The 11,407-nt window shown below is 39.7% G+C and overlaps 1 protein-coding gene across 1 annotated transcript in view; it reads right to left on the bottom strand.

The window, feature by feature from the left end:
• ATP8A2 (ATPase phospholipid transporting 8A2) overlaps positions 1-10,388 on the bottom strand; it is a 693,132-nt gene extending 682,744 nt beyond the window's left edge. The window contains exon 1 of the mRNA XM_006159534.2: positions 10,330-10,388. The gene's annotated coding sequence lies outside the window, so the exon portion shown is untranslated. The remainder of the gene's footprint in view (positions 1-10,329) is intronic.
• Positions 10,389-11,407: the final 1,019 nt, after the last annotated feature.

The following is an 11,407-nucleotide window of genomic DNA, read 5'->3' as shown; positions in this document are numbered from 1 at the left end:
CCACGGGCCATATAAAAAAAACCTCTCCAAAAAAAAAAAAAAAAACCACAGTAAATGGATGTGAATACCATATATAGTGTGTATGAAAGAGTAGAGTCTGACAAAGGACATTTAGAAGAAATATAGAGAGGCGAAACAGTAATGGAACAAAGAAATGTGGTATTATCTGTTGAAGATAATTTTATACTTTTATCAATTGGACTAGGGAGAAATGTTCACATGTTAGAATATTCACTTTGTAAGCTAAATAACATAATTGAATGTATAAAAGAAAATAAAATTTTAAAAAATTAAGAAAAATGCAAAAATTAAACATAAAGTTAAATCTCAAAAATGAAATGTATTATGGAGGCTGGACAGTGGTGTAGGAGTAAAATGTGACACTCTGTAAAGTCATTCCTCATGGGAAGAGTGGTTCCTGTCTGGAGACCTCCCTGATAATACCAGACATGCACATGCTCATGACCCAGGGCTGGCAAAAGCTCGTGGTAGATCATGGTTTTGAGACCCTGCTGGGGGTGTCTGTCTCTCTCTGGCTCTGGCTCTCTAGCGTGTGGAAGAAATAAACTCTAAAACAGAAGAAAGAAAGAAAAATAAAAGATATTTAAAAATCACGTATCTCCAACTTGTCACTTAAGCAACTGATTTTACTTACAGTGTTTTATCACCCAAAAGGTATTTACTGATCATCTATCAGGTGCCAAGTACCATTCTGGGCACTAGAGCTGCAACGATGACCAAAACAGACAGAAGCCTTTGCTGCCATGGAGCAAAGGCTTATGCTCCAGGGGAGAAAGAGGGACAACGAGCAAATAACATATGCAACAGTTTATAAGGAGAAAGGTAAGGCGATGAGCCATTTTTTAAGAGTTGGGATAGGGAATGTTAGGGTGAGGATAACAATCTCAACATTGACCACATAAATTGCTGCTTAAGTTGAATTATAATGGACAGGTACGTACCATAATTCCACGTATAGTTTGTTAAATGGCATTTCCATTTGAACATTCTGAAGTATGACTCATTCACTTTACGTACTTAGAATAGCAAACTACCTTTACCCGAAATTAAATTATTATCCTTCTTTCTTCCTTCCACTTTTTAAGGTAGAATTTCTATTCTATTAAAATGCGCTCAGATAGGGGTGGGAAATGGGTCCGGGGTCCAGGGAAGAACATATTAGCCCTTCAGTATTTCTCAAGGAGAGACCAGTAGCTGGCACAATGGCTATGTTGCTGGACTCCCATGTAATCGATTGCAGTTTGATTCCCAGACCCAGTGTCTTAAATTCACACTGGGCCTGTGTGCACACATGCCCAGGATCCCAAGAGGAGAATGAAGGAGAAGGGACTGTGGTGTAGACATTCCCCTTGGGGGGTGATTTCTCACTTTCTGTCTCTCTGTATCTCTTTGTCTTTCTGGTGAGCACACGCTCCCTATAGCAAAAACCTCTCCAAAAAAATATACATATATATATATATTTAATATATTTGTAAATATATTAAATATATATACACATATATATGTATATTTATATCAAGGATAGTATTTCTTTCTAGGAGACTTTTAATGTTAAAATAAATACAAAATTTGATCTGAAGTTAAAATTACTCATGTTTGTTATAAACGTGAAACTCTACATTTTTATTCAGTAGGTTTCATTTGCTATACCTAATAGTACAATGAGAAATATCAATACACCAAACACAAGACTAAAATTAAATTGTAAAAAAAATAAACTTAGTCTCCTGGATTTGACCATGACTTTTTGGATATGACATCAAAAGCATAAGCAACAAAAGGAAAAATAGACCATTGGGACTTCACAAAAATTAAAACCTTTTGCACATCAAAAAGTTCTATAAACAAAGTGAAAGGCAATCCACAGAATAGGATAAAATATTTGCAAATCGTATAACTGATAAAACATTAATATCCAAAATAGAGCAAGTCCTAAAACTCAATAACAACCACAACAAAATTCAATTCAAAAATGGATAAAGGAGCCCAGGCAGCAAGACGGCATGCACCTGTAATTCCAGCGACTCTGAGGGGATGAGCAGGAGGATGACAACACAGCAAGATCCTATCTTAAAGGAAAAAACAAATGGACAGAGAACTTGAATAGACATTTCTCCAGGAAAGTTATGCGATGACCAAAAAGCACATGAAAAGATGCTCGACGTCATTCATCATCAGGTACAAGCGAATCAAAGCTGCGTGAGATACCACCCCACACCTCTTAAGATGACCTACTATTTAAAAAAAAAAAAATCAAGAAAGTAAGTGTTGGCAAAGATGTAAAGAAACTGAAATCTTTGTACACTGTTGGTGGGAATATAAAATAGTGCAGCTGCTATGCTAACCATTTGATAATTCATTAAAAAATTGAAAATAGAATTACCATATGATCCAGATACATATCCAAAAGAATTCAAAGCAAGGTCTCAAAGTGATATTTATACACCCATGTTTATAGCAGCATTATTCACAACAGCCACATGGTGGAAGCAGCCCAAGTGCTCATTGACAGGTGACTGGATAAGCAAAATATGGTATACAATGGAGTGAGTATTGTTTAGCTTGAAAAAGAAGACATATTCTGATACATGCTACAACATGGATGAACCTTGAGAATATTATGCTAAGTGAAATAAGCCAGTGACAGAAAGACAAATATCACATGATCCCACTTATAAAAAGTACTGAGAGTAGTCAAAATGATAGAGACAGCAAGTAGAATGGTGGTTGACAAGGACTGGGTAAGGGGGGAAGGCAGAGTGAGTGTTTAATGTACAAAGTTTCCATTGTGCAAGATGAGGAGTTCCAGAGATAGATGGCGATCGTTACATAACAATAAGAATGTAATGACACCCAGCTCTATGCTTAAAAGTGACTAATAAATCTTATGTGTATTTTATTACAGTAAAAACAACTGGGAAAGAAATCACCTTGTTGGGGAAAAGATGTATTTGCAAAGAAGGACATTAGAGTGTTTGGCATTTGTTTACTCTGGCAATTTCCTTAGTAATCTATTAATACTTATGTAATAAGCTCTGTGAAAAAATAAATTGATCTAAATTGCTTTGCACCTCAAGGTATAGTTAGGTTGATAAAATGAATGAATATATCAACCGAGAGAACACCAGAAGGGTAAAAAAGGAGATCTCGAATATTTCACGGCCCATACTGCATTGACTTCCTTAAGCCACTTTTTCCTCACGTGGGTTTGGCATAGATTGCTATCAATTCTGTGCTCAAGCTTCTTGGCACTGTTGTTGCAATTCTAAGGTAGGAACAAAGACATTCCATTGACGAAAGCAATGTATTTTGACAAATAATGCTTTGTATTCCTCACCCAACTATCAGGTGTAACTTTCATCAATTACAATTACCCAGAAATTTAGAATTTAACTCAATGATTTAGATTTTTCATTACACCACTTTTCTAACCCCCAAGAGAAAATTAAATAACTAATAAAAATTCAGCATGATATTTAAACTAAAAGAAATAGTCTGGAAACAAATTTTGGAGAAAAAAAATAGCTTGAAAGTAATGTGAACATCATGAGCCTCAGGCAGGAGCTTATAGTTTTGAATTTATAGTTTTTCTTTTTGATGACCACTGAGGCTATCTATTTCAAGGCCACGGACTATTATTAGACTGTTCCACATACAATTGCTGGATTCTTGCTGTCCATATAACATTATTTCATTTGAAGTTTTCATCCTAATACCTTTAATACAAAAAAGCTATTTCAAGGGTCTTGACATACTTAAAATATATCAGACTAACATTTGCAAATAGAAAAAGAATTCTTCAAATGATCATCTAGTCTATTTCTCCTTCATTTAAGCTCTAGACCTCCCATTCATACCGAGAAGATGTCAGATTGCAAAATTATTAGCTACAGGCTAACCATATGCACAAAAATGACTGTTCTTTCATTTGTTTTAGCCCATGCCTTGTGTAGGCTACATCTATATTTAAAAAAATATAAAAATAAAAACTTCATAGATGGTGTCCGTTGCCTATAGAGCAACATTGTCTCCAGCCGCAGAGCAGAGGCATGAGTACCCAGCCCTTTACACCACTCCATAAAGTTGGAAGCAGCAGTAACGTTCACAGGTTTGTAAGTATTGAGAGAGCTCAAGGCTGATCCCATGATAATCTGGGAGAATTATACCATACCCTGCAACTGTCCTATCCTAATTCACCTGGCATAAAACACAGCTCCTGAGTACGAGAAGTGGAGGATGGCTAGTAGTTACACAGGAAGAAAGAGACTGGTATTTAATTTGAAAAAAAAAATCACCAACTAAATTATTGGGTCACTGGGAAAGTCATGATGCATTTTTTAGCATAGAAAAATATGTCATGACTTTCCTCATGACCTAATAGCAAAGGGAAAAAAGGAGAGAAAAATAATACCCCGTTGGTCTATCTGATATATGACAATGAAATTTCTAAATAAATAGGAAGCCTCTTTGGCACCCTTAATTTCCCAATAAGCATTGGTGATTCATTCCTAAAGCCTGTGAGCAAGTCATCAGGAAGACCACCACTAGGACCCAGGCTTCCTCTGCATTTCTGTAGAGTTCCTTCTGTTCTACTGCATCACCGTGCAGAACTAAGCAACACCAGTGCGGGCTGCAGCATCCCCTCCTGGAAGAAGAGGGACCTGGGAGACTGCCCCCCCGCCCCAAATTTCTCCTTCCTTAACCTTCTCATAAAAATGGCCTTTGAATGTTTTTTAAGAATTATTTATAGGGGCCAGCAGGTAGTGTGGTGGCTAAGGCACTGGACACTTCCACATGGCTGACCATGGTTTGAGTCCTGAACCTCGTGGCTTGCTTTCTTTCTCACTCTCCATCTCTATCTCTCTCTCTGTCTCACTCTCTGGTCAAATTAAAATAAATGAATAAATAAAATTAATAAAAATAATAATTATGAAAAAAAGAATTCTTTATAAATTTAATTCCATTTGTTTTTTTTTTTAGTTTTTTGGGTTTTTTGTTTGTTTGTTTTTGTTTTGTTTTGTTTTGTTTTGGCCAGAGAAGAGAGAGAGAAAGGGAAAGCAAGAAAGCAAGCTGCCCGGTCCAGGACCTGAAATGCAGTCGGCCCTGTGGGAATCCAGCACCTTTAACTACCACACCACCTGCGGGCCCAGTCTTTGCATTTTTAATACTCCAACTCTATGAACTGCAAAGATCTCTCGGTACAATACCTTTTGGTTGACGATTATATATAAAAACATAGAGAAGTCGCCAAATTCAATATATTTAACAAAACCATGAGAGAGGGTCTTCAAAAAGTTCATGGGAAAATGTGCATTATGAAAAAAATTATGCATAGATTCCAATTTTTTTTGGTACCAAAATAAACGTGTGCTTTAATTTCAATTTCCAGAATGTTTTTGAAGCTTCCATGTGGGAAAGTCCAAAAACTAGTGGTATAAAGTTAGACCCGTGTGACATTTTGAAAGCCTGCCAAGGAGCAAAGGGGTTTGCAACAAACATAATGTGAGCGTTATCCTCAGATGTGATGGCCTAACAACAGACTCATCTATAAAACGGCCTGACAGTCTAGCGCCCACACAGATACATGGCGACCAGGAGAGTGAAGCTCCATGATGTCACGTTCTCGATCCTGAAACACTTCCCACTTCTTGGGAAGATTTCAGGCCACCCACCTGTTAGGGAGCCCAAGACCACAACAGTAATAACAACCTCTGAGTTGAGATTTGTGGAATCTCTCCCACACTGCCCCTGTGCCACACAGGGAACTCCTGCTGCCTGTACAGCACAATCCCAGGCAGAACGCCGATCTATTTTTTTAATTACTTCATTTAATTTTATTCATCATTAATAAAATCATTGATGTCATTTATATCATTATTTTTTTATTATTTGACCAGAGAGAGAAAGAGAGAGAAAAAGTGAAAAAGCAAAGAAAGAGAGAAAAAAGGAAAAAAACAAAGCCACTAGGTCCAGGACTCGCACCATGGTCAGCCATGCGGGAGTCCAGCACCTTAACCACTTCGCCACCTGCCAGCCCCACACGCTTCTATTTTCTTCAGGGAGTGTTTGTGGGATGTGGTCCTGGATCACAGCACCTTGTTGGATTACTAAGGGAAAAATTCAGTTCTGGACTGAGCCTCAGAAAGAACTGTGTCTCCAGGGCAGAATTTTTTCCTTCTAATGGGCTGATCATACTGATCATACTTCCTTTTTGCTTTGGCTGCTGAAAGCAAACTCTCAGACTCCTGGTTTTGTCCTGCTTTTCCTTACTCCTATTTTCCCTCATCCCTATTTTCTCACTTATTTTCTTTTTTTTCAAATGTTTCTTATTCATTCATTCCCTTATTTTAATTTGACCAGGGAGAGAGAGAGAGTGAGAAAACAAGCCACCAAGTCCAGGACTTGAACCACAGTCGGCCATGTGGGGAGTGCCCAGCACCTTAACCATCACGCCACCTGCTGGCCTTTCTCACTTGTTTTCAATTGTGACATACTGTGTCACATTTACAGTGGGGTCAATCATTCTACCACACCGAAGACTAGAGTGAAATAAAGTAAAACAATTAGTAATTGAGGCCGGCCTACAGCACAGCGGTTAAGTGCTGTGTCTGGGCACCCGGCTGTACAAGACCGGCCACTATTTGAACCCCAGCCAGCTAGTGTGGAAACACAACAGGCACGTGTGCATGTGTGCCCCAAACCCTAACAGGTTGGAGATGGGGAGGAAAAAGAAAGGCAGCATGACTATGCTCCTTTGAGGGTTCTCTCTGTCCCTCTTTCTCCTCCTTCCCCCATGCTACTAGGAGCCCATGCTCTCCTGACAATAATAATAATAAAAAAGAAAAAGAAAATGAAAGGAAGAAAGGGAGGAAGAGAGAGAAAAAAGAAAGAAGAAAGAAGAAAGAAGGAAAGGAAGGGCATTTTTTGGAAAATGGGGAAAAAAATAAGTAATGCATTGGATTGTTGGAAAAATCATGATGCATTTGGCATAGAAAAATATGTCATGATTTTTCCAATGACCCAGTAGAAATAAAACCCTAACATACACTAAGACTAATTTGCTAACAAACTTGGTTCAAAGCTGGTAGATAGAGACTGTAACTCTATCATTTCTCATTTCTAAAACACTCTAATTTATCTCTCATGTTCTTTATTTGTAGAAAGTGAAAAAATCCTTCCCAAGGAATCATGAAACACACTTAGTGAAAAGGCCAGCTCAGTTGCAGATCAGTTAAGCCCCGTGCACAGGGAGCTGAATCCTGCATGGCTGACTGCAGTTTGAGTTCCAGCCTCCATGGCTTGAAAAACACACTAGGCACAGCACATGTGCCTCAAGTCCTCACGGGAAGTAGAATTGAAGGAAAAGAGATTGTGGTGTAACCCTGCCTCCTTGAGGGGTGCTCTTTTTCTCCCTGTCAAGTGCATGTGCCCTCTACCAAAACAAACAAACAAATAAACAAAACTAAAAAAACACAATGGTGGGGGTGGGGGTGGTAGCCAGCAGGTGACATGGTGGTTAAGGGTGCTGGACTCCCACATGGCCACCCGTGGTTCAAGTTCCAGGCCTGGCAGTTTACTTTTTCACTTTCCATCTTTATCTCTCTCTCCCTCTCTCTCCCTCTCTCTCCCTCTCTCTCCCTCCCTCTCTGATCAAATAAATAAATAAAGTTAAATAAAATAATTATTCTAAAAAAATACAAGGGGACAAGTTCATAGAAAAATTCAGTTGCAGTACAAATTTATTTTGGTGCAAAAAAATTTTAAAGCCATGCATATTTTTTCATCATATGCATTTTTAATGAACTTCTTTTTTCTTTTTTTTTTTGGAGAGGTTTTTGCTATAGGGTGTGTGCGCTTGCCAGAGAGACAGAGAGAGACAGAGAGACAGAAAGCAAGAAATCATCCCCCAGGGGGATGGCCACACCACAAGCCCTTCTCCATTCTCCTCTTGGGATCTTGGGCACGCACACACATGCACCTAGCATGAGTTTTAAGCTGCAAGGTCCAGGACTTGAACAGTGGTCCACTACGTGCGAGTCCAGGGACATAACCATTGCACCACCTGCAGGCTTCATCACATTTCTTTTTAGCAGCATATACTAACATGCTAATAGTATCTTCTTTGGGCTTTAAGAATATGCATGACTTGTTTCTTCTCCTTTCCTGTTCCTATTTTCATATTTTCTAAAATAAACATACAATTTTATGATTAGAAAAGAATAAAATGAGAAAGGTTGTTTTCTTTTCTGTTCAATTTTATTTAAATAAAATGCCTGTCTTAACACTAGATTAATAAATCAAAGCTGCCTTATCTCATCATTAACATACATTATTCTATACATAAATTGAAGGTCACCCAGGAACAAAGTATTCTCTGGAGAGTTATAAAGATTCCAGATAATTGACTGGATTAAAATTTGTCTCACTTTCTCTGGAGAGCAAAGTGTACACTCCCCCACCCCTCACCTATTCTTTGGATTTCAGGTAATGCAGAAGCTTCCCTTACGTATTTTATTTACTATTTTTATAAAGAATTATTTATTTAATTCCATTTGTCGTTATTGTTATTGTTGTTGTTGTTGTTGTTGTTATTTAATTTGACCAGAGAGAGAGAAAGGGAAAGGGAGAATATAAGCCACCAGGACCAGGGTTCGAACCACAGTTGGTCATGTGGGAATCCAGTGCCTGTAACCATCACACAACCTGCTAGTCCCTACTTATGTACTTTATTTAAAATCCATTTGTAATGCTGACTTTACAGATAATGTGTTTCTCTAAGCCTTTTGTTTGTTTGTTGTGTTTTTGGAGGATGTGTGTGCTCTCTAGTTAGAGACAGAGAGAGGGAAAAAGAGGGAGGGAAGGAGGGAAGGAGAAGGCCCTTCCCCGAAGGGACATGGTCATGCCACAATCCCCTCTCTTCCATTTTACCATCCTCAGGATATGGGGCAGCCAGGGCTGGGACTCAAACCACAACTGGCCAGGTAGAATCTGGCTCCCTTAATCACCAGGCTATGGGACTGGCACTCGGTTCTGTTTGATAGTAAGGTTTCTACCATCGAGTCCTTTAGAGGGGCTGGACAGTAACACAGCAAGAGGCTCTGGAAGGCTGGCACACAAGGGAAGGTTGTAGGTTTGTGTCCAGAGTTCTCCCTGAATACGTGAGCCATGTGGGTGCCGAAGATCCTAGTTGGCTAGATCCGGGGGAAGACCGGCACCAAGGCCCCTACCAGGGGTGCCGTCTCTGTCTCCATCTCTCCCTTTCCTCACTCATGAAGAAAATAAATGCAAACTTTTTAAAAAATATTAAAAGAATCTTTTAGAAATACTAAATGCAATCTCTAGAAACACTACAAAAAACTTTATTTTAAAGCAGTTATACTGACTTTATTTACATTCATTTCCTGAATATACCACAGTTTCAAAAGCTTTGACAACTGATTCTATAGGGCTTTGATCCATTGATAAGCTACCAGATCTCTAAGCATGAATCTATAACCCTGGTGGGGAGGGAGAATGGGAGGGAAAAAAATACGTCAACATCCGAATTTGTATTACTACTAAGGCAGTAAAGACAAGACCACCGAAGTACTGTTCTGAACCCCCATTGACTAGCTCTGATTATGACTGGGGAGGTTTCAGGACTCCCTCCAAGTCGAGACGTCATAACTTAAGTCATACTGGAACTCTCCAATGCTAATATAAGTTTTATGGCCACAATCCAATAAAAAGGCCACCAATAACTTAAATTTAGTCAGAAAAGGCACACACGCACACATGCACACACACACACATGCACATGCACGCACACACATACATACTGTGCTTTTTTAAGTTTAAACAACTTTCACAAGACCATGTCAGTTTACAATTTAAGATAAAATCAGAGGAAGAATAAATAAGGTTTTTGCTCAATAGTGGTTCCTGAAACGAATAGCTTACCATTCATTTTCCTTATGTAGACCTCTTAATGAAGAACAGAGATACAAATCAAAAGAATACAGTAAGTGTGTGTCAGTGTGTGTGTATGGCGGGGGGATCCCACAAGATAGATGAACTGTACAAATAAGTCTCAAAAGGAACAAAAAAAAAAAAAAAAAAAAAAAAAACCAAACAACACAAAAACAACCAGCAGGTGTTTTCTGCTAACAAGGGACAAAAAAACCAACAATTCTGGTGCCATTTAATACCAGATATCAAGCCTAAGCCTAGATGATTCCAGAAGACAGACCCAAAAAGTTCATGTTGATAAAAACAAAACTCACACTCCACTCATTCTCTCTCCCAGCAGACCTAACATAGGTCACTTACCTGACTGTACAGTTAAAGACTTACTGTATCCAGAGGTTCCTATAGTTCACCTGGTTTCTGCTATCTTCACTTTCAAGTAATAATAAATTTCTACCACACTCCAGCAGATTAACACACAACAATTAAGGTACCCAGCATGGGGTAGAAGAATAGGTTCCAAGAAAAGTCTTTAGGGTCCAAGAAATTCTTCTATGACTGCATTTCCCCAAATTCCCATCATCGCCCAGGGTAGAGATTAGACATAACACTCAATCCAGAGACGTGTCCATGCCAGGAGAATACACACGCGTCCAAGAAAGTAATGTGTGCAGCAAGCACAATTTGATGTAGGGATAATACATTAAAGAGTGAGAGAAGAGCCATCAGCAAAATGAATGGAGGCCCAGCCACAGTGTGGCAGTGACACAACAATGGTGGCTCAGTGGCCTGCAACGCTGGGAATCCTGCGGAAGATTCTGACTCAGTTCCTGCATCACCTTGAACATACTGGGCACATGCATGCCAGTGATCCTGGCCAGCTAGGAAGGCTGGAAGTGGGCTGGAGATCACAGCATGGGACCTGGTCAGGGTGCTCGCTTCCCTCTCTCTCTTCCAACTTTAAAAATAAACAAAAATGAAACAAAAAGAATGGAGCCGGGTGCCATGTAACATTGGAGAAAGTGGCAAAGGATAGTTATTTCAAATCGGAGGTGAGGCAGCTGCTATGCTCAAATAGAATGTGGCCGAGAAAAGGGGCCTTGTGGTTCTCAGCACACCTCAGGCGGAGAGCCCGGGCGCAAGTCCTGAAGAAGAGGCACTTTGTGGGTAAGTGTTCTAACAGCCATGAGAGTCCCAGTGTAACCACGTCTGAACATGTCCTCCACCACAGCGGGGCTGACCACCCTTTGCTCTGCTACCATCAAGCATGCGACTTCTGGGGACCAGCAGTTAGTGTAATGGCTATGTTGCTGGACTCCCATGTTGCCAACCACGGTTTGAGTCCCGGACCCAGGGGCTTAAACTCACGCCAGGCGCGTGTGCGTGCGTGCCCAAGATCCCGAGAGGAAAATGGAGGAGAAGGGATTGCAGCATGGCCACC

The sequence above is a fragment of the Tupaia chinensis genome, unplaced genomic scaffold, assembly GCF_000334495.1.
Source record: "Tupaia chinensis unplaced genomic scaffold, TupChi_1.0 Scaffold000634_1, whole genome shotgun sequence".
In the NCBI taxonomy this organism is placed as follows: domain Eukaryota; kingdom Metazoa; phylum Chordata; class Mammalia; order Scandentia; family Tupaiidae; genus Tupaia; species Tupaia belangeri.
The sequence above is the reverse complement of the archived record's forward strand: the minus strand, read 5'-3'. Positions and strand labels throughout refer to the sequence as shown.